General features: G+C 45.0%; 1 long non-coding RNA gene across 1 annotated transcript in view; it reads right to left on the bottom strand.

Annotated features, from left to right (window-relative positions):
- Window positions 1-4,496: 4,496 nt before the first annotated feature.
- Window positions 4,497-26,413, bottom strand: part of LOC148125914 (uncharacterized) — a 53,363-nt gene continuing 31,446 nt past the window's right edge. Inside the window, exons 2-3 of the long non-coding RNA XR_015743383.1 lie at window positions 16,048-16,206; window positions 4,497-4,562 (exon numbers count right to left, since the gene is read on the bottom strand). This is a non-coding gene — a long non-coding RNA (uncharacterized LOC148125914). The remainder of the gene's footprint in view (window positions 4,563-16,047; window positions 16,207-26,413) is intronic.

The raw sequence follows: 26,413 nt of genomic DNA, 5'->3' as shown, positions 1-26,413 counted from the left end.
TAGGACTAAGGAGAAATTTCCTGACTTTGAAAACAATTAATCGGTGGAACGACTTGTCTCCAAGAAATTGCGGGTGCTTCAACGCTGGAGGTTTTTAAGAAGATATTTGTCTGAAAAAGTATAGGGTCTCCTACTTGAGCAGAGGGTTGGAATAGAAGACCTCCAAAGTCCCTTCCCACTCTATTATGTTGTTATTCTCTCTCAAGCCCAAATGACCACATAATCTTACTTTGGGAACATCATACAAACACCCAGCTTTCTGGAGAAGCCTCTGATATTGGGAAAGATGGAAGAACCCAGCACTTTTTGCTCCCTGAATAAAGCTAAGATATAAATAAGGTAAAATCTCCTCCTTTTTTTACAACCCTTTAGATCCTATTCAGGGTAGAATCGGGGCGACTGGATGGAGCAGAGCCTTTACCAGCCAGATGCCCTTCCTGAAGCCTACACAGAGTTCATAGCAGACATTTTTTTTCTTTGTGTCCTAGGAGGGAACCATCTGTTGCCACCCAGGATTGAACTCTCAACCTTCTGAGTGGGAGGCGAGGGTCTTCACCACAAGGCCACCACACCGCTCCTGAGATATAAATACAATAAATTAAGTGGGAATCCAAATGTGATAAGAACTATTATGTTATAGGTACTGTGAGGCTAAGCCTCAGACATAAGATACTGTACCTAAAAGTGGTAAAGGCACAAAAGCCAGGAAAAGCTCCCTCGGGGAAAGGAACCAAGTCCCTAAGGAAACGAAAGGACAAAAGTTGAGTCAAGTACTTTTGGGGATAAAAGAGGTCCTGAGCAGTGGTGGGATTCAATTTTTTTTTATTACCAGTTCTGTGGGCGTGGCTTGGTGGGCGTGGCTTGGTGGGCGTGGCAGGGGAAGGATACTGTCAAATCTCCAGTCAGAGGTGATATTTTCCGGTGCTCTGAACTACTCAAAATTTTCACTACTAGTTCTCCAGAACTGGTCAGAACCTGTTGAAAACCACCTCTGGTCCTGAAGTCTGCCCACTCTTTGAGTCATTTTTGGATCCCAGACTTGACAACTTCCGTCCCTCTGGCTAGTGCCTGGCAGCCTAGCAGTAGATGCTAGGTAAGTGTGGATGACAGAAAGAGGGAGGGAGGGAGGGAGGGAGGGAGGGAGAGAGAGAGAGAGAGAGAGAGAGAGAGAGAGAGAGAGAGAGAGAGAAGGGTGTTCAAACTTGGCAAGCTTAAGACTGGTGGACTTCAACTCCCAGAATTCCTGAACCAACATGACTGGAGCAGGAATTCTGGGAGTTGAAGTCCAGAAGTCTTAAAGCTGTCAAGTTTGAAGACCCCTGATGTGTAAGAACAAATATATCAGTAAAAAATTGCTGTTATTTTAAATTCACTGGATCTCTCCGTTTTTTAAAGAAGCATTTCGTGCGTCGGTGTTCAATTGATTTGGGATTGAGTGTGGCAGTTTTCCAGAGATGTGAGTGAGTGGCCATAAGCTGAACCTGAGAGCACACTTGTGTAATGCTACCTACCCAGGGGTGTGATTCAAATTTCTTAACAACCAGTTCTGTGGGCATGGCCTAATTTGTGGGTGTGGCTTGGTGACCATGTGACTGGGTGGGTGTGGCTTGCTGATGGGGGGGTGACTTGGTGGTCATGTGACTGGCTGGGCATGGCTTGTATATAAATATTGTAAATATGTATGTATGTATGTATGTATTTTCTGAGGTTCTCGCGCGTATTTGTATGTGGATCTTTGGTTATTTGGGTTTTCTCCCATGTAAAATTGGAAGTATCTAGGCAACGTTTCGATGAAGTCTCATTCATCATCTTCAGGCTTGTGTCTTCGGCTTTGGGCTTCTCGGAGTAATGTGAGCTTGCAGCTGCTTCTTCCTTTTAACTGCTAGTGGGGGTATGACTTGATTGGGTGGGGGCTTGGCTCTGTTCTGATTGGGTGGGGGTGTGTTCTCATTGGTTGGGGGTTTGGCTGTGTTCTGATTGGTTGGGGAGTTGGCTGTGTTCTGATTGCCTGGGGGTGTGTTCTGTTCAGATGGGGGCTTGGTTGTGCTCAGGTTAGTCTTAGTTGCTGGGGGATTTGAGCTGGTGAGCTATGATCCTGCTGTTTGGCTTTGCATTCATGGTCATGCCACATCTTCATGGTGAACATCAGTTCACTTGATGTATGGGTCGGAGGGGTTTGGCAGGGTGTCATCTCGTTTATTCATGCTGTGTGGGCGTTTTTCTATCTCTATGGCTTCTCTGATTATTCTGTTGTTGAAGTGTTCGGTTTTGGCAATAGTTGTGGTATTTTTAAAGTCAATCTCATGTCCTGTGGCTTTGAGTTGTTGGACCAGGGAAGAGGTCGGTTCTTCTTTTTTGATTGAGTTCTTGTGTTCTTCAATGCGTGCACTTATTCTTCTGTTAGTTTGTCCGATGTATGTGGTGGGGCAGGAGGTGCAAGGGATTTTGTATACTCCTTGGTTTTCTAACTCAATTTTGTCTTTAGGGTTTCTTAAGATGGTGGATATTTTTCTGTTTGTGCAGAATGCTGTTTTAATGTTGTGTTTTTGGAGGATCTTGCTGATTTTGTCTGTAGTTCCTTTTATATATGGGAGGAGGGCTTTGCCGTTCTCTTGTTCTCTGTCTTGGATTTTGGTTGGGGTTTCTTTTTGGATTAGGTGGGTAATCTTCTTTCTTTGGAATCCATTGGCTGTTAGTACATTAGTGAGAGTGTCTAGTTCGGTTTTTAGGTGTTGTTCGTCAGCTAAGCATTTTGTTCTGGAGTTGAGTGTCTTGGCTACGGAATTGATCTGTGCTGGGTGGTGGTGTGAGAGTGCTTGTAGATAGCGGTTTGTGTGTGTTTTCTTCTGGTAGATGGTGTGTCCTAGGGAGCCATTGGGTTTTTTGTATACTAAGACATCTAGGAAGGGAAGCTGATTGTTGGCTTCAGTCCTAAGGAAGGTTCTCAGGCCACTTTTCTCACCCCACCCCACAACCCCCTGAATACCACCCCTGACTGGACCTCAGGGAAGCCTCCTGGGTGAAGGCAAATCAGTACAACAGTTATTTAGATTAGCTAGAAAGCAGAAATCCGACAGGAGGGGCAGGGCCAGCCAGTGGCGCGATTTGCCGGTTCTCCGAACTGCACAGAATCGTAACAACCAGTTCTATAGAACTGGTCTGAACTGGTAGAATCCCACCCCTGTACCTACCTCACTTATTTTGGAAGAACATCTAGACAAGGAGGTATTTCTCCGAAGAAACACCCAACATCCTCTTGCTAAAGAGCGCCTAAAACTGCCTCTCCATATCCCAACACACAAGGGAAGCCAAATGTGAAATGCCAATTATATTTGTGAGTTTTCCCATAAGAAGCCTTTAATGTGAGATTAAAAAGTTCCTCGCGCTCACCTTTGATTCCCAGATTGGATAATTGGATGCTTCTGGGAAGTCCATGAGCACACCAGGAAGATGGGGGCTTCCCCCACCCCCAGCCCCATTTGCATGCAGAGGCATTCTGCTTCTGACCCAGCGGTCTTCCATCACTTCAGTACAGCATGAAATAGGCAGCCTGCTCAATGTTTTTAAAGCAACTGATGGGGCTTATATTACATTTCAGCGAGTGATATATGAAGTCTTGACATCGATGGTTACAAAAAAAAAAACCCTTGGCTTGCAACCCAAAAGAGCTCTTACCAGCAGAAGCAGATATCTCAATAATTCATAATCAAGGTGTGAATAATATATATTCATTTAAGTTGTTTTATAGCAGCCTTCAGTGGCAGTCTATAATTGCTGTTATTTTTATACGGGTGCTTTCCTGTTTGATTAGTTGCTACAAGGTTTTGCTGTTTCCAGTGCTGTCGGAAAGGTGCTTTGTTCAAGTCCATTGTTAGCCACGAAAGCTCTCTGGACAACTTTGGACAAGTCTCTCTCTCCCTCTCTCTCTCCCCCCCCATATCTCCTCTCCCTCTCTCTCTCTCCTCTCTCCCACTTTCCATCTCTCCCTCCCTCTCCCTCCCTCTCTTCCCCTCTTCCTCTCCCTCTCTCTTCCTGTCTCTCTCTCACTCCCTCTCTCCCTCTCTCTCCTATCTCCCTCTCTCCTCTCTCCCAGTTGCAATCTCTCCCTTTCCCTCCCTCTCCCTCCCTCTCTTCCTCTTCCTCTCTCTTCCTGTTTCTCTCTCCCTCTCCTCTCTCTCTCTCTCCCTCTCTCCCTCTCTCTTCTCTCCGTCTCCCTCTCCCTCTCCCTCTCCCTCTCTCTCCTCTCTCCTCTCTCCATCTCTCCTCCTCTCCCCATCTGTCCTCCTCTCTCCCTCTCTCTCTCTCCTCTCTCCTCTTTCTCTCTCTCCCTCCCTCTCTTTCACTATCTCTCTCGTCTCTCCATTGCTCCCTCCCTCCCTCTCTCCCTCTCTGTCTCTCTCTGGAACGACTTACCTCCAGAAATTGTGGATGTTCCATCACTGGAGTTTTCAAAGAAGAAATTGGACAGCCACTTGCCAGAAATGGTATAGCGTCTCCTGCTTGAGAAAGGGGTTGGACTAGAAGAACTCCAAGGACCCTTCCAACTCTGTTCTTCTGTTAATCTGGAAGATTATATTGTGGTCTCTGTCTCTGCCATCTCAATGGAGTCACCAGAGTTTTTAAGAAAAGATTGGACAACCATTTGCCTGAAATGCTTTCCTGCCTGAGCAAGGGGTTGGACAAGGAGACCTCCAAGGCAGAGCTGGTATTCAGCAGGTTCTGACCACTTCTGGAGAACCAGTAGCAGAAATTTTGAGCAGTTCAGAGAAGCGGCAAATATCACCTCTGACTGGAGATATTACAGTATCCTTCCACTACCATGCCCACAAAGCCATGCCTGCAGAACTGGTAGTAAAATTTTTTGAATGCCACCACTGATCCAAGGTCCCTTCTAACTCTGTTATATTATTTAAAAAAAACCAAACAGCATAAGACTCCACTGCCCAACCCCAAATCCCACAGACAAATGCAATACATACCATGGTCAATGGTACTGAAGGCTGCTCTGAGCTCAAGGAAAGCAAGGAGGGATGTACTAACCCAATGATGGCTAACTTTTTGGTGTCGAGGGCCAGGGGTGGGGATTCTACCAGTTCTCACCTATTCGCTAGAACTGGTTGTTAACATTCTAAGCAGTTCAGAGAACCGGTTGTTAGAAGAAATTACTGGCCTAATCCTGTAAGGAAGGCAGGAAGGAAACATTCTGGTGTTGCTTACAGAAACTGCCTCTCCGTTAACCCTTATTACATTCTTGGTAGGACTAGACTTTCTGTCTCAGGAAGTTCTCTGGAGTTTCCCCCTCCTTTTCTGGTACTTTGCTTGTGTGGAGTGACCATTCAAAGTTACAATGGCACTGAAAAAAGTGACTTATGACCATTTTTCACATTTACGACTGTTGCAGCATCCCCACAGTCATGAGAGGCCAGGGGAGGAGATGCGTGCCTCGATGTGAGCGACGTTGAGTTGGCCACACCTAACCAATAACATGACCACCAAGCCATGTCCACTCAGTCACATGACCACCAAGCCATGCCCACCAACTAAGCCATGCCCCCAGAACTGTTGTTAAAATTTTTGAATCTCACCCCTGCCCAAAGTACGCATGTGCAGCCGTGCAACCCCAAAATGCAATGCGAGTTCCTCCCGTGCAAGTGCTCTTCCCCCTGTGCCCCATTTTGGCTTCCAGATTGGTACAGGAGGCTTTCCAGGCCCAAAATGGGGCATGGGGGTGTGTACAGGTGTGCAGACCCCCAAAATGCTATAGGAAGCACCCACCTCTCTCCTAGAAAAATGAAATATCCTAGGAAATATTAAAAAGGTGGAATATTTCCCCTAAAAGGAAAAGTAGAAACTCAGAGAGGCAGAAACTCACTCCTCCCCCTGACGGTGATGACCCGGGGCATGACACAAGAATAAGCAAGTCACAAATGCCTCCAACTTGGCCCCAATGTCCAATTATCCTTGACAGGATATCAAACTCTTAAAGAAAACAGTATACGGGGGGAGTAAATGCAGTCCGCACCAGTGGTGGGATTCAATTTCTTTTACTACTGGCTCTGTGGGTGTGGCTTGGTAGGCGTGGCAGGGGAAGGATACTGTAAAATCTCCTGTCAGAGGTTGTATTTGCCGGTTCTTGAATTACTCAAAATTTCCACTATCGGTTCTCCAGAACTGGTCAGAACCTGCTGAATACCCACCTCTGGTCCACACACAAAGTAAAGTTAATTCAAAAAAAACAACAACCCAACACACCACACTGAAGGAATTACTACAGAAGCAAGGATGATTAATTGCAGACTTCTACTAGATAACGCAGCAACCATAGGTGGGAGGAAGCCAAAACACAGATAAGCTCTGACAAGAATGCACGCTTTGCTTCCAGCAATTTTGCCATGCCCAGTTTGTCCTTTTAACCAGTCCTCACAGCTGCAGCCCATGAAGGGGATCAGGACCCCTTCCTCCCCCCTAGACCACACCACTTATGTTTCTCCCTTATCTGCTCCTCCCTGTGTGCCATAGGATGAAGAGGGGATGGGCCTGGGTCTTCCTCTGAATGCCCATCCAACCTGTGCCCTTCTCCAGTTTCCTTCACAACCACTGGAGCCACACTCCCATCCCTGTCAGCTGTTCCATCTCTCCCTCAGAGTCAGACTCCAACAGGGGCATGACACTCACCTTTGCTAATGAACCATTATTCTGGCCTAGGCTAGTCTATTTTACACAACAAAGATCTCCAGGTAGAGCGATAATAGGAATTGCCTAAAGCCCTTTTCATTACATCATCATCCAGCAAGGCTCAACCAAGCCTGAGACTCAGGACAGCCTACAGAGTTGCCCCTGCATGGCCTCATGGGAGTCTAACAACCAATCAGAACACAAGCTCAAATTCAAATCCCAACAGAAGGTATAAAACAATTGCACTCCCAGCATCTTGCCCCTTTTCCTTCTTTCTTCACCCAAGGCATGTCATCCTGTCCACCATTAAACCGTCTTTCCAAACAGTCACCAGTGTCTTTTTTCCCCACTTGGAACTGAACCCAGAAGGATATTTCTTCCAACCATGCAATGCGAGCACTTTCACATGCGCACATGTGTCCCACACATGCACCCCGCCCTCTGCACATGCCCGGCAGAGACCTGAAAACCAGCTGGCCGGTGGGAGGCGTGTACGCATGTGTGTTGGAGCCAGGCTGGGGTGACAGCTGGCGTGCCCACAGAGAGGGCTATGCACGCCACCTGTGGCACACATGCCAGAGGTTTGCCATCATGGCGCTAACCCATCCTGCTTCTGCCAGAGATCATCAACAAGTGCAACCGATAATTTTGGAAATTATTTGGCTGAGGGCTTGCTAGAGTTGACACTTTCCATCGCTCATCTTTGTGTTAGTCAGAAACTAGTGAAGAGAATTTGGGGGTTTTCATGGTAGGTTCCCCCACTCCCACCCCAAGGACTCAATGGAGGCAAGAACAGGCCAGGAAGGGAAGATTTCACACACGCACGCACGCACGCACACACCGCAGGTCATTCTCATTTCTCATTCATAAATGTCACAAATAAATAATGCAAGAATCGTGTGTACCACCCTTCAGAAGGCTTTCAAAATCCCTTTTCTCTTTTGAAAGAAATTACCATAAATAGCCCGTTCTGTTTTTTTTCCGTACTGAATGATGAGAGAAAGAAGAAAGGGAAGGTTTTGTTTTTCTACGTGGCACAAATAATTTATCGCAATTTTGGTTGCTAAAAGATAACAGGAAGCCTTCCCCGCTCCCCCAACAACTTTCGGATCTTTCCAGCTCATTGATGCTGTTACAGAAGCGTCATCAATGGTGACCAACATCTAAGACGCTTTGGCTGATTCTCATGTGGCCTGAGGATATATTTTATTCCTTCATCACCAAGAATAAAAATCCTATTTATTTTCTAGCATATTTAGCGTGTTGTTTTTTTTTTTTAAAAAAAGAAGGCCAGTCTCGGAAAAGATATTGCAACCCCCTTTGCTGCACTAAATTGATAACATATATTTCATCCGTTTTGTGTTTCCTTCTATTGGACCAACACAGTCCTTTGATTCCTATTTATCAGATGATTTGGAGAGGAGAAAGAAAGATCCCAGATAATCCAGAAACAAATTTCCGAAAACGAACCGTAAAGACAACAATGTGTGCGGGGTTTACCATTCAAGAGTCTGTCTCTACTGATCCTAGATGTCGTTTTCCCACTTTTATGAAGAATCCGAGGTCTAGTCAACTTTGCTTCATCTTTTAAAAAAGGTAATAGGAGCTGGGAAACTACGGGGAGAGCTAAAAGGGGACATAATTTCTTTAGTCTGACTATGAAAGCTCATGGGATGTGTATGGGAGGAGGAGAAGGAGGAGGAAGAGGAGGAGGAGGAGGAGGAGGAGAGGGGGGAGGAGAGGACAAGGAGAAGAAGGAGGAAGAGGAGGAGGAGGAGGAGGAGGAAGGAGAAGGAGAGGGGGAGGAGGAGCCATACTCTATTCCATACTTGCAATTGATCAGGGAACAGTTAAGATACCATTTCTTTCTTTCTTTCTTTCTTCTTCTACACCCTTTACTCTTTTCTTTCTTTCTTTCTTCTTCTACACCCTTTACTCTCTTCTTTCTTTCTTTCTTTCTTTCTTTCTTTCTTTCTTTCTTTCTTTCTTTCTTCTTCTACACCCTTTACTCTTTTCTTTCTTTCTTTCTTCTTCTACACCCTTTATCTCTCTTCTTTCTTTCTTTCTTTCTTCTTCTTCTAACTTTACTCTCTTCTTTCCTTCTTTCTTCTTCTACACCTTTCTCTTCTTTCTTTCTTTCTTCTTCTACACCCTTTACCTTTCTTTCTTTCTTTCTTTCTTTCTTTCTTTCTTTCTTTCTTCTTCTACACCCTTACTTTTCTTCTTTTCTTTCTTCTTTACACCCTTTACTCTTTTCTTTCTTTCTTTCTTCTTCTCTTTACTTCTTTTCTTTTCTTTCTTTCTTTCTTCTTCTACTTTACTTTTTCTTTCTTCTTTCTTCTTTACTTTCTCTTTCTTTCTTTCTTTCTTTCTTCTTCTACACACCCTTTACTCTTTTCTTTCTTTCTTTCTTTCTTTCTTTCTCTTTTCTTTCTTCTTCTTCTTCTTTCTTTCTTTCTTTTCTTTCTTTCTTTCTTTCTTTCTTTCTTTCTCTTCTACACCCTTTACTCTTTTTCTTTCTTTCTTTCTTTCTTCTTCTACACCCTTTACTCTCTTCTTCTTTCTTTCTTTCTTCTTTCTTCTTTCTTTTCTTTCTTTCTTTACCTTCTCTTTCTTTCTTTCTTTCTTTCTTCTTCTACACCCTTTACCTTTCTTTCTTTCTTTCTCTTTCTTCTTTCTTTTCTTTCTTCTTCTACACCCTTTATTCTTTCCTTCTTTCTTCTTCTTCTTTCTCTTTCTTTCTTTCTTCTTTCTTTCTACACCCTTTACTCTCTTCTTTCTTTCTTTCTTTCTTCTTCTACACCCTTTACTCTTTTCTTTCTTTCTTCTTCTTCTTTCTCTTCTTTCTTTCTTTCTTTCTTCTTCTACACCCTTTACTCCTTCTTCTTTCTTTCTTCTTCTTTCCTTCTTTCTTTCTTTTTTTCTTCTTTCTTTCTCTTTTCTTTCTTTCTTTCTTTCTTCTTCTACACCCTTTACTCTCTTCTTTCTTTCTTTCTCTTTCTTTTCTTCTTTCTTTCTTTCTTTCTTCTACTACTCTCTTCTTTCTTTCTTTCTTTCTTTCTTTCTTTCTTTCTTTCTTTCTTCTTTCTTTCTTCTTTCTTTCTCTTTCTTTCTTTCTTTTTCTTTCTTTCTTCTACACCCTTTACTTCTTCTTTTCTTTCTTTCTTTCTTTCTTTACTCTCTCTTCTTTCTTTCTTTCTTTTTCTTTCTTTCTTTCTTTCTTTCTTTCTTCTTCTACACCCTTTACTCTTTCTTTCTTTCTTTCTCTTTCTTCTTCTACACCCTTTACTCTCTTCTTTCTTTCTTTCTTCTTCTACACCCTTTACTCTCTTCTTTCTTTCTTTCTTCTTCTACACCCTTTATCTTTCTTCTTTCTTTCTTCTTTCTTTCTTTCTTTCTTCTTCTACACCCCTTACTCTCTCTTTCTTTCTTTCTTCTTCTCTTTACTCTTTTTCTTTCTTTCTTTCTTTCTTCTTCTACACCTTCTTCTCTCTTTCTTTCTTTCTTTCTTTCTTCTTCTACACCCTTTACTCTCTTCTTTCTTTCTTTCTTCTTCTACACCCTTTACTCTCTTCTTTCTTTCTTTCTTTCTTCTTCTACACCCTTTACTCTTTTCTTTCTTTCTTTCTTCTTCTACACCCTTTACTCTCTTCTTTCTTTCTTTCTTTCTTCTTACACCTTTCTTTACTCTTCTTTCTTTCTTTCTTTCTTTTCTTTACTCTCTTCTTTCTTTCTTTCTTTCCTTTCTTTCTTCTCTTTCTTTTCTTTTCTTTCTTTCTTCTTCTACACCCTTTACTCTTTTCTTTCTTTCTTTCTTCTTCCTCTTCTTCTACTTCTTCCTTCTCTCTCTTTCTTTCTTTCTTTCTTCTTCTACACCCTTACTCTCTTCTTTCTTTCTTTCTTCTTCTACACCCTTTACTCTCTTCTTTCTCCGGTTTGCTAGCCCGGATGTCCTTTTTTTGTGTGTGTGTGTATGTATTGTTGATATGTTTTTAATTGTAAATTCAATAAATTTTTTTTTTTTTTAAAAAGATACAATTAGTGGTGGGATTCAAAAAAAATTACTACCAGTTTTGTGGGCGTGGCTTGGTGGGCGTGGCAGGGGAAGGATACTGCAAAATCCCCATTCCCTCCCCCCCACCCCCACTAACCTGCTTTCCAGCTCCGTTCTCCTGTGCAGGGCAACCAAAGAAGACCCAGCCAATCAGCTGATACTCAATGGGAGGCGGAGAAGAGATGGGGGCGGGGCCAGTCAGAGGTGGTATTTGCCGATTCTCTGAACTACTCAAAATTTCCACACCCGGTTCTCCAGAACTGGTCAGAACCTGACGAATACCACCTCTGGATACAATATTATATACCCAAAGAACTATAGACTTGTGTGTATCTGATACACTTTCAGGCTTTCAAGATTGATATCGGTCTCATAAAGTAGACCAGGCAGATCATCAGAAGACCATTTCTACTTTATTACAAGGATAACTTCAACAGAATCTTGCAAGACTGACAGCGCATTTCTCCCCCCCACCTCCTCTTCCTGAATTTTTAAAGAAAGTTTGCAAAGGAATTGTCAGATATAACGGCAAAGGCAGGTAATATTTTATTAAGTGCTATTCAGAACCACAGAGTTTTAAACAACATCTCTCGAAAGTTTTTACATAATTAAAAATTAAACAAGAACCAATGTATAAAAGAACAACAGAAACAGATAAAAGAAAAAGTGCTAGGAAAAGAGGAGAAAAATAAAATAAAATAAAGCAGCTTCCAATCTTTATAGCAGTTATTAAAAAAAAAGGTTATCATTTTTCCCCTTTAGAACTGTGTTATATAGTTCCCCTCTTCCCATATTCAACCCACAGAACTGCACTTTTCATGCCATATTACAGTAACTGTGGAAAAGTAATGCTTCACTAATGCTAATTCTAACCTGATGAGTACCTTAGAATCTCTTCAGGCATGCCACTTCCAAAGCAAATTTCCAATTATTAGCTGTAGAAATTTGAGAGTTCTTTCCTGAATATGAAAACTGAGTATTTAGGTAAGCTGTGTAGTATAGCTAATAACCCCTTTTGTTGGATGACACACAAGTGTTGCAGAGAGGGAGGGAGGGAGGGAGAGGGGAGGGGGAGAGAAAGAGAGGGAGCGAGGGAGGAAGAGATAGAGAGGGAGAGGGAGGAGGGAGAGAGGAAGAGAGAGGGGGAGGGAGGGAGGGAGGGAGGAAGAGAGGGCGGGAGAGAGATTAGGGGAAGGAGGAAGAGAGGGAGAGAGAGTGAAAGAGAGAGGGAGAGAGGGAGAGGGAGGGAGCGAGTGAGAGAGAGAGAGAGAGAGAGAGAGAAAGAGAGAGAGAAAGGAGAGAGAGAGACAGAGAGAGAGAGTGAAAGAGAGAGAAAGAGGGGGGAGGGAGGTTGAGAGAGAGAGAGAAAGAGAGAGAATATATATCCTGGAAAATAAACCGTAATAAAATGATTGATTGGCTGATTATTTTATTTATTTATTTATTTTTGTGCATCCTTTATTAATATTTGCTATTATCAAAAGTCTCGGACGGCGTAAAATGTAATCAAGAAAATAAATAACTCAAGGTGACGTATCCAACACACCTGTCTCCCCTTATTTTCCCCTCAACAGCCACCTGGTGAGAGTAGTTTGGGCTGAGGAAGAGTGACTGGCCCAAAGTCACCCAGCTGGCTTTCATGGCTAAGATGGGACTAGAACTCATGATCTCCTGCTTTCCCCCCTCAATGCCTTGACCCCTGAACCAAACTGGCTCTTTATTATGTCCCATTAAGTTGGGGATGACTCTGAGCAACCACATAGCCATGAGTTTGTTTTTTTTCATGATGATTGGTTGCCAACCTGGCTTTTCAGGTCTTCCAGCAGCGCACTCATTGTCATGGTACTAATAAAAAAATCCAATCTGCCACTGGTTGTCTTCTTCTTCTCTTTCCTTCCAGTCTTCCCACCATCCAAGTCCTCTCCAGAGAGTTGGATCTTCTCATAATGAAATGTAATAATTTGATCTTGGTCATCTGTGTCTCAAATAAAAGCACGGGTCTGATTTGTATCCATCTTATGTTCTTATTTTGTTAGAAAAGCAGGTTTATTCTTTATTTATTTATTCATTCATGTATTTGTGTTGTTATTATTCAGTTCCTAAGTCGTGGCTGATTCTTCGTGACCCCGTGGACCATAACACACCAGGGCCCCCCACTGTCCTCCATTGTCTCCTGGAATTTGGCCAAAATCACGTTCATTGGGTCGATGACCCTAGCTAACCATCTCAACCTCTGCCATCCTCCTTCTCCTTTTGCCTTCCTTCTTTCCCAACATCAGGATCTTCCCCAAGGAGTCCTCTCTTCTCATTAGATGGCGAAAGGATTTGAGCCTCAGCTGCAGGAACCGTCCTTCCAAAGAAGAGCCCGGGAGGAATTTCTTTAGGATTGACTGATTGGATCTCCTTGTAACCCAAGGACTCTCAAGAGTCTTCTCCAACAACACAATTCAAAAACACCAATTCTTCAGCTCTCAGCCTTCCTTATGGTACAAAACTGGAAAATGTGATGTCAGCATTAGTAAGCTACAGCACCATCCACTGATTTGTTAATACAACAGGAACACCTGCCAGAGCATGCTGACTGGGGAATTCTGGGAGCTGAAGTCCACGCATCTTAAAAGGATGAGAAACCTTGTGCTAGAGCATAATCGGACCGATGACAATTCGCTGCGGCCAATTCACTATGGCCAAGTTGCCATGGCCAGTTTACTGTGGGATAATTGGCTGCAGGACAAAGGTTACACTAATGTCAAAGAAATGGTGGGATAATATCATTGTTAAAAAAAGGATGCAAAAGGGGGAACAGAATGAAATGTGAATGGCAAAAATTAAAATATTTTTATTTATTTTAAATAATTGAATTGATTTGTTAAATTTTCCCACGGCGAGTTGTCCTGTGGTGAGCTGGCCATGGTGAATTGGCTGTGGCGAGTTGCCCTATTCTGAGCATAATCTAGTGCTAAGAGATTAATGAGAATTAATCTACTGTGTTTTTCCCAAAAATACGACCTACTCTGAAAGTAAGTCCTAGCTTGATTTTTACACATGCACCTAATATAATCCCTACCCCCAAAATAAACCCTAATTAAGACCCCATCCACTCCAGGGTGCACAGGTAAAAATTAAGCTAGGATGGGGATGTGGGGGTGGAGCTGCCCTACTCCTTACCTTTGGACAGTTGCAGTCAGGCCTCGCACACCCCAACTCCTGCCTTGCCGGCCCATTTCTTCGGCAGCTGGAGCTCTGTTATCAGCTGCAGGGGCCTTCAGGAAAGCCTTGCTGGCCATGGAGGCTGCAGAAGAGGTTCCTGAAGGCCTCTGACAGCAAAAAAGGAAGCCAGGGGCGATGCATGCAAGTGAGGTGAGTCAGTAGATGGCATCCCCCCTGAAAATAAGACCTAGTGCCTTTTTTGGTGGCAAAAATATAATAAGACAGGGTAGCAACCTCTCCTCTCCTCACTGGATATGCTCAGAGGGAGTCTGGAGGTCCATCTTACAGAGTATCCAGTGTCAAGATGCAGCCACAGCTACACCTTAAAAGCCCTCCCAACCTTTGGTTACATAAGACAGGTACTTAAGCTAGCTCAGTTTCGCATCAGTCCTGGAACTAAACTGCTGACCAGCCTGTTCACTTGACCCAGAATTGTCAAGAAACTGCACTTTGCAGCTTTATGTGCTGAAATGTGAAATTATGAAAATGTTGACAGAGTGAGATGTTAACTCCTACCTCTACGCAGAGCCCTGACATCTAAATATAAAAGCTTAGCTCGGAGACTGCCAAGCAATCTCTTTCCCAAAGTGACTGACATTTTCTCCACGGATGCCATTCGTGCATTTAAATTGGTCGCTAATGGTTCATTGTTCCGATTGACATTGTTTGTCTGTAGTATAACACTAATTTTGCACACTGTTCTTCTATACTGTAGCAAATACAATGAGTAAAGGTGACAGGAAACACCCTCATTTGGCTAACCAAACAATAATATTACTTCTAAAATAGAGGTAGAGTTTTCAGATCCAGCCCAAGCTGTAAAAGGACAAGAAGATATTAGCAAATATTTAGTATCTTGTGGCTTCAATAGCAGAAAATCCACTGATAGAATGGCTTATTGGTTAGTACATATTTTGTCACCTATTTAATAACTGATCCCTGTTCTGTGCAGCATTTTTGCAATTCCAAAAATAGTATGAGTTTTTAAAAAGATATACACATTTATATCCATATAAAGTATTTTAAATGTTTTTAATTATTCATTTACTTACATTCATCCTGCTTTTATTTTCATAAATAAGTTAAAGCAATGAACATACCTAATATTCCTTCCTCCTCCTATTTTCTCACAACAACAACCCTGTGAAGTGGGTTCTCTGAGAGAGAGTAACTGGCCCAGAAGTCACCCAACTGGCTTTCACAGCTATGGCAAGACTAGAACTCACAGTCTCCTGGTGATTGGCTCAAAGACACCCAGCTGGCTTCCATACCTAAAACAGGGCTACAATTCACTGAGTCCTGGTAAAACAGCTGGTTGTCATGCCTAAGGTGGGACTAGAACTCACTGTTTCCTGGTGATTGGCCCAAAAGTCACCCAGCTGGTTGTCATGCCTAAGGCGGGACTAGAACTCTCTGTTTCCTGGTGATTGGCCCAAAGTCACCCAGCTGGCTTTCATGCGTGAGGTGGGACTACAACTCACACTCCCCTGAAAAAGCACCTTTGGCACAACCAAGACCTGGATGATGGAGAATCTCTACAGACTTTTAGCTATACAATTTGGGATGGACACCCTTTGAATGGTGTGGGAGTAGGATGGAGTTCCAGAGGGGAAAAAAATGCAGACTATAGGAACCAGGAACACGACTCAGGTGTCCCCACGCGGCCCGTTTTGGATGCAGGTAAGTGCAGGGCACATGTGGAGGGTAAATACGGGCCTCCCAGAATTCGGGAAGAATGGAAATGGCCCCGTTTTTGGCTTCCAGAGAGCCTCCGGAGCCCGGGGGAGGCCATTTTTGCTTTCCCGGAGGCTCAAAGAAAGCCTCTGGAGCCTGGGGAGGGCAAAAAAGCTCCCCCCCCATCCTGCTGTGGTGCAGGAGGCCAACTAGGCCACGCCCCTCATGGTCACGGCCACCCAGCAACTGAGCAGAGAACCCTTTGCTAAAATGTTTGAAGTCCACCCCTCCATATATTTATTCTTCGCAGAGCATATTAAATGCCACAGAACAATGTCTTTGCACGTAGAAAGCTTCTCATTGTGTAACATTTCAGTTTGTTTGTTTGTTCTGACAAGTGACTAAACAGATATAAAAAAAAAACAGCTACTGACCTTATGGGAGATGGATGGCAATTTATTTGTTTGCCTTGCGTAGAAGTTCAGAGAACCACACATTGATTGGACAATGCTTGTTGCGTTCTTCTATTGATCAACTGGAGATGTACGTTGACTGGGTCATGGTATTCTCTGTGTATTCTCCAATGAGCTCTGCTAAAGACATAGAGAGGGATGTTATTATAGGCCTTATATTATCTTCTAGTTCCTCTATCCATCACACAAAAATGGTTTGGTAGCTATTGGAAATGAGACAGGTCCTCATATCATCACCTCTGTTCCCAACTTTAGGACCGACAGTAGAGTCCATTTTAGTTGGACTAGTGTGAGATGGCATTTTCCAACTTGTTCCACACAGATCTTCTTATATGGATTGTCATCGGTCTAGAATGTATTAATTGAACACCTGCATTGAGTGACTTGACATTGGCGTCTTCCAATTCCAAGTATTGAGCATACTCCAAGTACATTCCATACTATTGAGTAAATGAGTGAGCGCCATCAAGTTGCTGTTAGTGACTATACTAAATGGAACTAGCTCTCCACATGATGATGTCAGGTTTCCGATTGTTGCCCTAATTATGCAAAATATGATAATTGGACTCTGTTCCTCCCTATCTTGAATGAAAATTCTGGATTGGTTTTTTCTATACTCTGTTCTATCATCTATAATTGTTGTGGGGCAGCAGCGTTGGCTATGAAAAGTCTTCCCCAGCATCAAGGATCGGAATTATTTATATATCAAACTTTTTACGTTTCCCTCACAAACGGCTCTGGGCAGTTGAAATTTGTTGATATTCTTTCTAACCTGCTGATTCCAAGTTTGTTTTCGCAATCACGGAATGTTATGGGGAAGGCTATTGCCTGAACAATTTTAAACTCTATTGATATAGCTTGCGTTTTTCAACCTTAGCAACTTTAAGACCTGTGGACTTCAACTCCCAGAATTCCCCAGCCAGCCATGCTGGGAGTTGAAGTCCACGCATCTTAAAAGTTGCCGAGGTCGAAAAACAGTGATACAAGCGCATCATGTTGTCTTCTTAACCTTTTAAAGTCTCCATTCTACACTATATCATATGCCTTATTAAAATACCGGCAACTCATTTGTTCTGTCTTTTGCCCTCAACCTGGCTTCCTTCCTCTATTTGCCCCTTGTCATGCCACTCTCAGGCCAAGAAACATCCAGAACATTTGGCAGTTTGCAAAAAGCTGGGATCAGCATTCTCCATGTCCTTGGTGGAGGCAGCCACGTGGGCTCAGGAACAAATTCCTGTGGCTGACACCACACTTCTGGGAGGCTATTTTGTGTCCACAACGACATTCCTTTGCAAAACCACAATTTGACATGTTGTCATTTCCAGAATGTCTCTAAACTGAGGAACCAGGAGCTCCTTACGAGGATGGGGTTCAATTTGCTATGTGTCTCTTCCAGGGGTGGGTTTCAAATTTTTTAACAACCAGTTCTATGGGTGTGGCTTAGTTGGTGGGCGTGGCTTGGCGGTCATGTTATTGGATGGGTGTGGCCAACTCAATATCACTCACATCGAGGCACGCATCTCCTCACCTGGCCTCTCATGACTGTGGGGATGCTGCAACAGCCGTAAGTGTGAAAAATGGTCATAAGTCACTTTTTTCAGTGCCATTGTAACTTTGAATGGTCACTCCACACAAGCAAAGTATCTTCAAAGGAGGGGGCAAAACCTCCAGAGACATTCCTGAGACAGGAAGTCTAGTCCTGCCAAGAATGTAATAAGGGTTAACAGAGAGGCAGTTTCTGTAAGCAACACCAGAATGTTTCCTTCCTGCCTTCCGTACAGGATTAGGCCAGTAATTTCTTCTAACAACCAGTTCTCCAAACTACTTAGAATGTTAACAACTGGTTCCAGCGAATAGGTGCAAACTGGTAGAATCCCACCCCTCGTCTCTTCCCTCCAATACCCTCCTTGTATGAACAATGCTGTGGCCAGTCTTTTTCCATTGCTTAAGGCTGTCTAAAGAAGATTTAGGGAGGTTGCTGTCTAAAGAAGACAAGGGAGGTTGCAGCAGCCAAAAGTGTGAAAAACATAAGTCTTAAGACTTTTTTTCAGTGCTGTTGTAACTTTGGGTGGTCCTAAATGAATGGTTGTAAGTTGAGATCTACTTATCTATATATATAAAAGTGAAATACCACTCACGCGTCATCACAAAATTTCCAGAACCGTAAAGCCTACAAACTTGAAATTTGTCACATATGTTCCTCTTGGCTTCTAAGTGCTCGCTAAGAAAGGATTTTTCAAAATGACCATCAGAGCACTAGTGTTTCCTATATTATTATTAACACCCTCTGATGCTAAGGAGCTCTACTCCCCCTCGCCACCTGAAAAGAAATCTGTTCCAAATGCAAAACACAAGCAGAGGAGAAGACTTTTGGTGTTAGTTTCACAGCACCAAGCAGCTTTAGTACAGAACAGTTGAGCTAAGCCACTCCCAGGCTCCTTGCTGTCTCCTTCTTGCTCACACAGCAACTAATGTTTCAGTTTCCAAACAGCCCTCCACTCTCTCACACACTGACAGGATGCTTGCCAGATGAATACTGATGGATGCTGGTAGGCAGAGGCGGAATTCCCCCCGCCCCCTTATTTTCCTCTTCAAAAACTAAGCCTGATCACACAGTTTCATAGCAAAGCACGGGTATCAAACTAGTATTTAGTATAAGAACAGCATGACACAGTGCTGGAAATTGAAATAAAGCAGTAGGTTTGCCCTCCAAACTTGTTTCAATTTAATTTCTGAAAGTGTCATTACCACACTAGGTCACATGATCAGCAGGATTTTCTTGTCCTCTTCTACTTGCAAGATAGTTTTGGTCACCACACTATAAAAAAGATGTTGAGACTCTATAAAGAGTTCAGAGAAAAGTAACCAAGATGATGAGGGGACTGGAGGCTAAAACAAACGATGAACAGTTGCAGGAACTGGGCATGGCTAGTCTAGGGAAGAGAAGGACCAGGGGAGACATGATAACTGTCTTCCAATATTTGAGGGGCTGTCACAGAGTGGAGGGGTCAAGCTATTTTCCAAAGCACCTGAAGGCCAGACAAGGAATAATGAATGGAAACTGAACAAGGAGAGAGTTAACCTGGAAATAAGGAGAAACTTTCTGACAGTGAGAACAACCAATGGGACAGAAGTTGCCTTCAGAAGTTGTGGGAGCTTCATCCCTGGAGGCTTTCAAGAAGAGATAGGACTGCCATCTGTCAGAAATGGTGTAGGGTCTCCTGCTTGGGTGAGGGTTGGACTAAATGACCTACAAGTTCCTTTCCAACTCTCTTAATCTGTATTTAAAATCTAAAACCCAAGCTACGAGTATTTTCTATTATTTCAGTGAAATAAAGCTCTCCACCATCTTCATCTCAACAACCCCCTTCCAAACACTGGTTTGCCCTGTCTCATTTATTTATTTTTATTTATTTATTTATTTTGATGTGTCAATCACTTACAAGATAATATATATAAGTATATACATAGTTATGAATACATGAAATGGGTACATATAAGAAAAAATAAAAGAAACAATAGGACAGGGACAGTAGGCACGTTGGTGAGCTTAGGCACACCCCATACAGACCTCTTAGGAAAGGGGTGAGGTCACTGCACATTCTCCCTCGAGATGTCTCCTTGTTGGCCACGATTACTGCTCGTCCTCCTCTGTCCAGGTCCTTCCTCAAAAAAGGATCTTCCAGACACTTAACTTCTGGAAGAGGCCTCAAATCTGACATCTCCAAGTGGTAGTTGCAGTTCTGAAGCAGAGTCAAAGCATCACTCATTCTTTACAACGAGTCGTTGTAAAGTAGAGGAACAGTCGGAAATGATTAAGAGTGCTCTGTCCTTCTCACAGCCACAGAGTTTCCTATTAACAAGGGACCCCAGCTGCCTTCAAGCTGCCTTCAAGTGGTTCCCAGATGGTGGTGACACTTCTGTTTTTGCTTTTGGTCTGTACCCATTTCTATTGCAACGTCAGCAAGGACTAAGATGCTACTCAGGTATGACTGAGATGGATTATCCAAGGGGAATGACCTACGTAAAGCATGACAGTCGAGCTAAATCAGAAGCATTGGCAGATATAGCTTAACGGACTATAGAAGAAGCACACATTGGATGCGTGCTGTAGCTGACTCGAATTAAGGGGGATAATATCGTGGGTACGCAGTGTTTTACCACTAAGACGGCCACTCTTTGGAAAAAAACATTTCTGCTATTTTTCACAACAAGATGGGTGGGCTTCCCCATGGTAGGCATTCCTGAGGATGTAGCCACAAGAAAAGACTTTGCTTGTAATGGAACGGAATCCGGATTTGGATGGAGCAGGAATCTCATGTACGTTCTCCCTGAAGGATCACAAGCTCTAAAGCAGGAATGAAAAGGAGCAGGATGGATAGCTGGTCATTAAAAGCTGTGGATTAATTAGATCTTGATTATGAATGGCTTCCTGCACGGTCTTGCAAATACTTCTACATAATCTATATTTCTTTTACTAAGATCTTATCTTCCCTTCAAGTAGCATTGTGCAGCATACATGGACCTCCTGATTTTATTATCTGTCTGTCTGTCTATCTATCTATCTATCTATCTATCTATCTATCTATCTATCATCTATCATCTATATCTATCTATCTATCTATCTATCTATCTATCTATCTATCTATCTATCTATCTATCTATCTATCTATCTATCTATCTATCTATCTATCTATTTATCATCTATATCTATCTATCTATCTATCTATCTATCTATCTATCTATCTATCTATCTATCTATCTATCTATCATCTATGTTATGTCCTGAGGACTCTAGGAGTTCTCACTCAGGTCCCACTCACTTTGTGTGGGCGTTCTTCCCCCTTTCCTCATTGGTTGGTTCTCTCCAGCAGCCAGCTATAAAAGCAGGCTGCGGGGTCCAAGCCAGTTGCTGATTGCTGCGAGCCAGTTCCAGGCGTGGCAAGCACGGTCAGCCCTTTATTGTTATAATAAAAGTATTGTTGCACTCATGCTCTGGTTCAGCCTCTCATTGCTCTAACTTAACACTGGCGTGAGGCTGGGATGGCTACCAGAAGCACCATGCAACCGCTGAGTCACTAGCCACCGATCCGCAGCCCAGAGGCGATCGGCCGGCGATGAAGAAAGCAGCTGATCTGCAGCCAGAGAGAGCGGTCAGCCAACAAAACGGCGAACAAAAAGAGCAAGCTGATCTGCCGACAGAAAGCGGTCAGCAGGCGAAGAAAGCGACGCTGATCCGCAGCCAGAAAGCGGTCTGGTTCGAAAGTTAGAAAGCGTCTGTAGCCGCTTGTTAGCCCAGCTACAGGGAAAGTGAAGCGCTGCGAGCGCAGCCGCTCAGTGTTAAGGCGCGAAATTCAAGCGGGTGTCATTTGAATTTCAAACCAAAGAGACACAGCACAGCGCTGTAGTAAGTCACTAACGCCCACACTGGCGCGAATCTAGACACCTCCAACGGCTAACAGCCAACGTGGTTAACCCAGAGAGAAAGAGGATAGCAAAAAAACCTCTCCAGAGCTGATATCACTTGCAACCCGGCGCCCCGTTGTCCCAGAGAGATTTTTCCATGGTAGCCCAGCAGTTTCCAGCACCATGAGTTCCAACCCAGTATTCCGGCGTTCAAACCAGACGAGAGAAGTGGGAATCGTATAAGAACCGCTTCAATCATTACATCGATGCGGTCGGCCTGGCGGATGCGGGAGAGCATTGGAAAAATCCTATTTCCTAATCTACTGCGGAGCCACCGTTTACGATACTGCCCAGCACTCGTAGCTCCAAGAGAGTTGAAAACGTTCCGTGGTCCGAGTTGCTTGAGATCCTCACTAACCACTACGCTCCCAGGCCTTCAAAGATCGCCAGGAGGTTCACTTTCCGTATGAGGAAGCAATCGAGTAAGGAGACCATCAATCAATATATGGCCGCCCTCAGAACAGCAGCTCTGCACTGCGGGTTTGGAACATACCTGGAGGACATGCTCCTCGATCAATTAGTTTGTGGGGTCAAGGACCTCAACCTACAGAGCGCCTTCTAGCAAAAAGACCTCAACCTCGCACAAGCGGTCGAGGAGGCCCTGGCAGCCGAGCTGGCACGAACTCAGCCACCGAAATACAGGGCCCAAGTGCCAAGCTGGCATCGTTCCCAGTCCACTCCGAGGAGGTGGTAGCAGAGGAAACCCTCAATGATGAAACGACGTCCACCGCCTCGCCAACGACAGACGGCCGCAGGTAGGGGCCAAACAAGAAAACACCGGTCCACCCAAGCACATCACATTGTGCCTAGCCTGTGGGGGATCGCATCAAAGGGCCACCTGCAAGTTTAAAGGAGCCACCTGCAACAACTGCCATAAAGGGGCACATCGCGAGAAGTCTGCCAAACCCCAAAGCGCTGCACACAGACTCCCTCCCTCGCACTCGGGACCACAGAGGCAAGTATTAAACTGTCGCACGCACCGCCTTGCCAAGCGTACTTGCCACACTGTTAGTAAAATTTCTCTCTCCGTTTCCCTAGAAGGTAAACCGTGCCACATGGAGGTTGACACAGGGTCAGCGCTCTCAATAATTTCGTGGAACACCCTCAAGAGACTCCACCCCAGCCTATCTACTACCCGGCTTCAAAGATGCCAGTTCGGCCTGAAGGACTACCAGGGGAAGACCATTCCTGTGATCGGCAGAGGCAAGTTCTTTGTCAGTTTTAGAACTTTTAAAGGTCACCTACCTCTAGTGGTAGTTAACGGCAATCTACCCACCTTATTGGGGCTCGATTGGTTTCCCCACCTCGGCCTAGGGCTAACAGGAGTCCATGCTGTCACAACCTTAGACACTGACTCCTTATTCACTGATTACGCAGATGTGTTCAGTGAGGAGCTGGGGTGTTATAATGGAACCCCCATCTCATTCGCAGTTGACCCCAGGCAGTCCCAATCAGACTAAAACCGCGTAGAGTCCCATTTGCTATTCGGCCAAAACTAGCGCTGAATTGGATAAACTATTAAAACAAGGGTCATTGAGCCAACAGATTTCGCCAAGTGGGAGAGCGCCCATTGTCACACCCCTCAAAAAAAGATGGTAGCCTGAGAATTTGCTTGGACTACAAGACAACAATCAATAAATATTTACAAGTTAGCGCCTACCCTGTGCCCGTCATTCAGCACTTATTACACACATTCGAGCCGGGCAGTATTTTTGCTAAATTGGACATGTCTCAAGCATATCAGCAGTTCCCTGTTGATAACCAAACAGCGGAACTTCAGACCATCGTCACTCACAGGGGTGCCTTCCGATGCAAGCGTCTCCAATTTGGCGTAAGTGTTGCCCCAGGTATTTTTCAATCCCTCATGGGCGGTTTTACAGGGCCTCCCTGGTGTAGTACCCTACTCGGACGACATCTTGGTCTCGGCCAGGGACAGACCCCAACTCTTCCAGAGAGTGCGAGCAGTGTTAGAGAGGTTCAGACAGCATGGCCTCAAGTTAAAAAAAGAAAAATGTGCCATTGCCACTAGACAGGTGGACTTTCTGGGTTATAAAATTGACGCCTCTGGCATTCACCCCTGGAGTCCAAGGTTAGGGCAATCCACAAGGCTCCCACTCCAACCTCCAAAACGGAGCTACAAGCTTTCTTGGGGCTGCTGAACTTTTACGCATCCTTCTTGCCCCATAAAGCCTCAGGAGCCGAACCCTACACAGATTACTGGACAAAAAGTCACCGTGGCACTGGGGGCACAAAGAAGACCAGGCGTTTAACGCCGTCAAATCACTACTCACGTCAGAGGCGGTGCTTATCCAATTCGACCCTAACCTTCCTTTAGTACTGGCAGCAGACGCATCCCCTTTTGGAATTGGGGCGGTCCTTAGTCACAGACTTCCCAATGGCGCCGAGGCTCCCATCGCCTTTTTCTCAAGGACGCTCTCGGCCACGGGGCGCAATTACAGCCAGATCGACAAGGAAGCCCTAGCAGCTGTTGCGGCCGTGAAAAAGTTTCACGAATTCCTTTTTGGCCATTTTTTCGAACTGGTTACGGACCATAAGCCCCTCCTGGGCCTACTGGCCGGGACAAACAGACCCCTCAGGTCCTTTCCCCTAGGATGACAAGGTGGACACTCTTCCTAGCGGCCTACTCCTACAAACTTATTCACCGCCCGGGCAAAACACTGTCCCACGCCGACGCTCTCAGTCGCTGCCCCTTACCCGCTCCGGCTGAAGACCCCGCTCCTGTCAACGCCATTTTCGAGATCACCCAGTTGGACCTGCCCATCACCGTCCTTGACATCGCCGCTAAAACCAAGGCAGACCTAACGCTCGCCCAGGTGCTCGACTGGGTGAGGAGGGGGTGGCCGGGTGGCAACGTTGATAACAAATTCACACCCTTTAAGACTCGCATGCAGGAGCTGTCAGTTTGCAGGGTTGTCTACTATGGGGCACTCGAGTGGTCATTCCGACCTCGCTGAGTACCCGAGTCCTGGAGGCGTTGCACGAGGGACACCCTGGCATCGTGAGAATGAAGGCATTAGCACGCAGCTACGTGTGGTGGCCGGGTCTAGACGAGGACATTGTCAATTGGGTAAGTTCCTGCAACATCTGTCAGGAATCCCGTCCTGCTCCCCCATTGCCACCCCTACCAGATGGGAGCGCCAGCGCCCTTGGTCTAGAATCCATATCGATCTGGCCGGCCCCTTGCATGGGAAGATGTTCCTAGTGGTCGTGGACGCTTATTCCAAATGGATTGATGTAGCACAGCTATCCACGACCACCACACTAGCAATCACCAACGTGTTAACGCGCCTGTTAGTTACGCACGGACTACCCGACTCCATTGTCTCCGATAATGGCCCACAGTTCGCATCAATAGAGTTCAGCCGTTTTGCTGCCAACCTGGGCATCCGCCACATTTTCACAGCCCCATTTCACCCTGCCAGTAATGGGTTGGCTGAAAGAGCCGTCAGGACCACTAAAGAAGCCCTCGCCAGGTTCAGCAGGGATGACTGGCACCACAAACTCTCGCGGTTCCTGATGAACCAGCACTCAACCCCTGTTCAGTCACCAATAAGTCCCCAGCGGAGCTCCTGATGGGCAGGCGCCTGAGGACTGTATTGGACAGACTTCACCCACAATACTGCCCTGACTCTCCCCTCGCTTCCACTTGGGGTTAGACATTTTATGTTACAGGAGCCAGTATTCGCGAGGAATTTCGCTGGGGACCCACTATGGATTCCAGGCGAGGTCATCGCCATCACCGGGCCGAGATCGTATAGGGTCAGGCTGGAGGATGGTCGCATCTGGAGGAGACACATAGACCAACTGCGGAGCGCCTCAGCACCCTTGCCAGCAGGAATCCAGAGTCACCAGACGAAGGGAACCGCCTCATCTGCCTCTCAGCCACATCGCACCCAACGACCAGTCCGCACCAACAGTCGTTCCGGTCAGCCCGAACTCGGACAACAGCGCCCAGAGAGTTGACCAGCCTGATCCAGCCCACGGGAGCTCAACCCCAGTAACCAACCCTGTGAGTTCCGAGGGTGCCCAATCCGGAGAGCGCGTTGGCGACACTCTGCCGGCACAACCGTCACAGACTGATTCTGAATGGACAGACAATGTTCCCGAGCTGCGCCGTTCCGGGCGCCAACACAAACCCCCGTCTACCTCAAGGACTATGCATGTTCGCATCTGGGGGAAGGGGTGTTATGTCCTGAGGACTCTAGGAGTTCTCACTCAGGTCCACTCACTTTGTGTGGGCGTTCTTCCCCCTTTCCTCATTGGTTGGTTCTCTCCAGCAGCCAGCTATAAAAGCAGGCTGCGGGGTCCAACCAGTTGCTGATTGCTGCGAGCCAGTTCCAGGCGTGGCAAGCACGGTCAGCCCTTTATTGTTATAATAAAGTATTGTTGCACTCATGCTCTGGTTCAGCCTCTCATTGCTCTAACTTAACAATCTATATCATCTATATCTATCTATCTATCTATCTATCTATCTATCTATCTATCTATCTATCTATCTATCTATCATCTATCTATCTATATGTGGACTAGCAATATAAAAGGTACTTTTTTGGGACAAGCATGATCTGGATGACTGAGAATCTCCATAGACAACTGGCAATATATATTAACATTTCACTTGTAAAGCACAATAAAATATAAATGTTAAAAACATCTATGTTCAAATACTTACATCTAGGCCAGGGGCATCAAATTCGATTTCATTGAGGGCCACATCGGGGTGGGGTGGGGAGCTGGGGGGGCGCGTGGCCAGGGAGCATGGCCAGCATGATATCACTTGTGTCTGGGAGCACTGAAGTGGCCCTAGCACTCTGTCAGCAAAAACAGGCTCCCCAACTCC

Source organism: Pseudonaja textilis, chromosome 4, assembly GCF_049901715.1.
Source record: "Pseudonaja textilis isolate UNSWEBS1 chromosome 4, rPseTex1.2, whole genome shotgun sequence".
NCBI lineage: Eukaryota > Metazoa > Chordata > Lepidosauria > Squamata > Elapidae > Pseudonaja > Pseudonaja textilis.
This window is presented reverse-complemented; position numbering and strand designations above follow the sequence as displayed.